Raw genomic sequence first — 4,333 nt, 5'->3', positions numbered from 1 at the left:
TGTTTGGGAACACACTGTTTTTCAACTCTGCTGAGCGCATTGTTTTTTCAGCCCTGGATTGAACTTTTCGGAGCTTCCACGGGTCTATGGTCATGTGGTCAGATCGCTGCACGAGTATTTTCTGGAGACGTTTTCCCTTTGCTTCTCTTACGTGTGTTTGCAGACTCACCGGGAACCTGTTTTCTTCCGTGTTAGAAAAGTCTCCCAGGATTTTTAATCTTGCCTCAAACCAAGAGGTGGAGTGGGATAGGGTGGCCACCAGGGGAAGTGGATTTGAGTTTCCATCTCCCCCCAAAACTGGCCGCGTGACCTCGATACACCCCTTGATCTCTCTGGGCCTCAGTCTGTGAAAGGAGAGAACTGGCCCAGACCAGGTGTCACTAGCCAGCTGGCCTGCTGAGGACTGTGGTTTGGCCCACACTTGGTTGGTCAATGTCGTGGCTGCTGGGGGGTGGGGTGGAGAACGCATTCTCCAGTGCCCCACCCCGTGGGCCCCCACTTTCTCTGCTGAGTGATCAGGAGGGCTCAGGGCACTGGGAAGGTGAGACGTTTCAGTCCACAGAGGCCTCTCTGTGCCTTGGATGTAAAGTGCTCCAGTTAGTGAGTTTCAGTGTGTGTGTGTGTGTGTGTGAGGGGCGGGGGGGTGTTTTCCCTGTGGTCCTCCCATTGTGTGTGCATGGGAACCCTGACCCTCAGGCAGGTGGGTCATCAGGGCCCGGCCCCAGCCCACAGCCACACCCACCACCAGAGCAGGGACTCCTCTCTTATCTCTCCCCCCCCTCAATCCACTGCCCAGTCAGCTCCCAATTTCCCCTCCAGATTTCATATCCTCTTTTCGTTCCTGCCCACACCTGTCAGCGGAATGTTCCAGAAGAACCACCTGGCTGAGTGGCCCCCAAGCACATGCAAAACAGACAGGCTTTGCTTGTAGCTGTATATAACTCAGGGTGTCAAAAAATAAAAATAAAAATGCTGCGTACTTCAAAAGTGTTCACAGACACGGGGCCCAGGAAGGCCCAGCCAGTGGCTTCATTGGTCATTCATTCCCCATTCGAAGTGAGGGTTAACTCACGCGTGACTTGAGCGTCTCTCCTGAGAGGGAACCACAACACATTCCGTTTCTAAAAATACCGAGTGGGCAGAGCCTTGCGGGGAAGCACCTGGCGGGGAGGCCAGACAGCGGAATGTCACACGGATGCAAGGCAGCGGCGGAAGGACAAGTGGTTTTCATGCCGGAGAGCTACAGAATGAACCGGGGGATGCTCAGGGGTCCAGACTTGGAGAAAGGCGGGGTGGGTGAAAGTGAGGAGGTTTGGGAAGCAAGGCAAAGAGCCTGCCCACAAGGAACCAGAGCTGGGGCCACCCTTACAGACCGGCACGATGGGTGTGGTTTGGTGGGGGCAAGGCTGGCCCAACCAGACCAGGTCAGAGAGAAGAGGGTTGGAGGGGTGAATGGAGAGGCCGGTGAAGAGGAAAATTGACTGAGATGAATAGGAGGGCTGAGCAAGCAGAAGTGAGTTCCTGGAGGAGATGAAAAAGTCCCACCACTTAAACGAGGCTGTTCCTGTAAATGATGTCGTAGTCGCCCGCATCTTTGCCTACGTGCTAGGCCTAGCCTGCAACCAGCTTGGGGAAGCTGGGTGTTTTGCTAGGGAAGAAAAAAAGAAACGGACACACGATAAAAAATGCCCCTTACCAGTACAGGAAGGAGTCTGCGTGCATGAAAACATACTGTGAAACATAAAAGAGATGCATTCTTTTTTCTTTTCTCTTGAAAGTAAAATGCCAGCTGCAATCAGAAGAGGGAGGACAGGTAGCTCTGACGGGAAATGTGGGCTTCTGAGGTTAGCTGGGCCTCAGAGTGCAGCCGCTGTGTGGGTCACAATCATTTTCTAATCCAGCCTCCTGGTGATGGACATCTGACTGTTCCAGCGACAGGTGATGCGACGAATAAAGCTGCCATCAGCATTCCCATGCAAGCCTCTAATTTCTTTTGGGTAAATCCCTGTAAGTGCAGTGGCTGTTATAGGGTGGGTGGGTGTTTAACTTTATGAGAAACTTCCAGACCATGTCCACAGGGGTGTCCTACCAGCCACCTAGGAGAGCTCTGATCGCTCCATATCTTCGCCAATATTTGGTGTTGCAGAAATTCACTTTAAAAATGAGTTCCTGCCCGGCCGGTGTGGCTCAGTGGTTGAGCATTCACCTATGAACCCGGAGGTCACGGTTCGATTCCCGGTCAGGGCACATGCCCAGGTTTTGGTCTAGATCCCTCGTGTGGGGTGTGCAGGAAGCAGCCGATTCATGATTCTCTCTCATCATTGATGTTTCTCTCTCTCTCTCCCTCTCCTTTCCTCTCTGAAGTCAATTTTTTAAAAAGTTCCTTAGTGATTGTTTCCCAGGTAGGCTCGGGAGCCTGTGTACTGGGCTCGTAGTTCCCTAAATACTAATGGTTAACATTTCTGAAGCACTTCCTAAGTGTCTGTATCTGTCCCAGGACCTTTAACGCCGTCCTATCATTTAAGTCTGAGCCCCCTATGAAGTCAATTCTATTCCTCTCCTTCCTGTTTTAAAGACGAGGAAATTAGGCACAGAGCTTAAGTAACTTGCTGAAGGTCACACAGCTCCTACGTGGCAGAAGCTGGGTATGAAAACAGGCAGTCTGGCTGAGTCCATGAGTCTAACCACTGAGCCCACACAAGTCCTGTATACAGGTACCCTAGGGGCTTACTCATAATTGCTACCATTACTATTGTTATTCAAATGTCACCCTTCCTTCAGAGTTCCAAGTTCACCTCTGCCATCAAGTTTTCTCTCTCTCACCCCTCTTCTTCTCTGTCTCTTGAAATCCCTGGATGGAATCATGAGTCCTTCGGAAATGTAAGGCGAGTTTGGGGTTGTCTTTTATTTTTGTATTTTTGTACAGTCTTATCACCCCCATTGTTTTTGTAAGGTCACCGAGCCCAGGGTCACTGGTGTTTATCCTTCTATTCCTGGCACGCTTGTTGACTTGAATTTTATGTTTGTCTAAAGGTGCTAGAGGCAAAAGCACCAAAGAGCTTTCCAAGGGGCTGCTAGCTCCTTGGGACATAACCCTCGGGAATTACAGACATTGGATTGCCGTTTCCCTTGGGGGGCCGGGGGGGGGGGACACCCCTTTACCCTCTTCCTACGACTGGAAATGGGGCCACCGGAGGGGCCCTGATGCTCATCACCGCAGCTAGAATTTTTAATTTCCCAGTGAGGCCGTCCTCTCCCGCCTGGCTGCCCCCTGTAAGGCCTCTGCTGGTTTTATGTGGCCTGGCCCCACTGGTCAGCCTCTAGCTGGGTGCAAGACTACCGGGTCATAATCAGTCATTTCCTTCCATCCGGACATATGAAAAGCTACATAATTCGTGGGACCCAGTGAAAACATAGGGCTCTTCTTCAAACTTTTTTTTTTTTAATCTTATAAAACTTGGACTTCTTCAAACCTTTATTCTGACTTTTCAGATATTGACAGCAGAGCATTAAATCAGTTTAAGGCCTTTGATAGGAAAAAATATTGCCCTAAGACATGACTTTTGGTTATAAAGTGTTAATTTCAGCCCGAGCTGGTTTGCTCAGTGGTTGGAATGTCAGCGGGCAGACTGAAGGGTCCAGGGCTCGATTCTGGCCAATGTGCTTGGGTTGCAGGCTCCATCCCTGGCCCTGACTGGGGCGCCAGTGGGAGGCAGTTAATCGATGTGTCTGTCTCACATCATGTTTGTCTCTCCCCCTCCCTTCCAACTCTGTCTTAAAAAAGCAATGGAAAATATATCCTCAGGTGAGGATTAACAACAAAAAAGTTTTAATTTCTGACGGTCCCATGTGGTCACTTCAGGTCTCTGAGTTTCTCAGGCCGCCAGGCAGGCCTCCCCTGAGCTTGCCAGGTTTAGGGTGAGGTCCCTTTTCGGCCACATGACACACCTGGAAAAACAGATGTCCCAACAGGACTGGAGCAGGGATGGGGCCGGCACAATGTCAGTCTTGTTTTCAAGCCCTTTTCTCTACAGTTGGGAAGGAGGGAGTGTTGCCTTGAGAGCGGCCTTTGTGGTCACATGTTAGAAAACTTGAGAACCCTGCCCTCCAGGTCTCAGCCCCAATTTCGAAAAAAGCACCTGTCGGCTGCCCAGAACGTGGGTCCCTTTCCAGCGTCTCCAGGTGCAAGCGGCGTGTGGCCTGCTTGCCTTTCCCAGGGTGATGTCCCACCCTCCAGGGTGTACGGGGGGTCAAGGCGGAGGCCACCTGGGAACTGGCCACAGGGGACCCAGGAAGGACGGCCTGCTTCTTCCTTGCGCTTCTAATGCGCACG

Source organism: Myotis brandtii, unplaced genomic scaffold (assembly GCF_000412655.1).
Source record: "Myotis brandtii unplaced genomic scaffold, ASM41265v1 scaffold411, whole genome shotgun sequence".
In the NCBI taxonomy this organism is placed as follows: domain Eukaryota; kingdom Metazoa; phylum Chordata; class Mammalia; order Chiroptera; family Vespertilionidae; genus Myotis; species Myotis brandtii.
Note: the sequence above shows the minus strand (reverse complement) of the source record.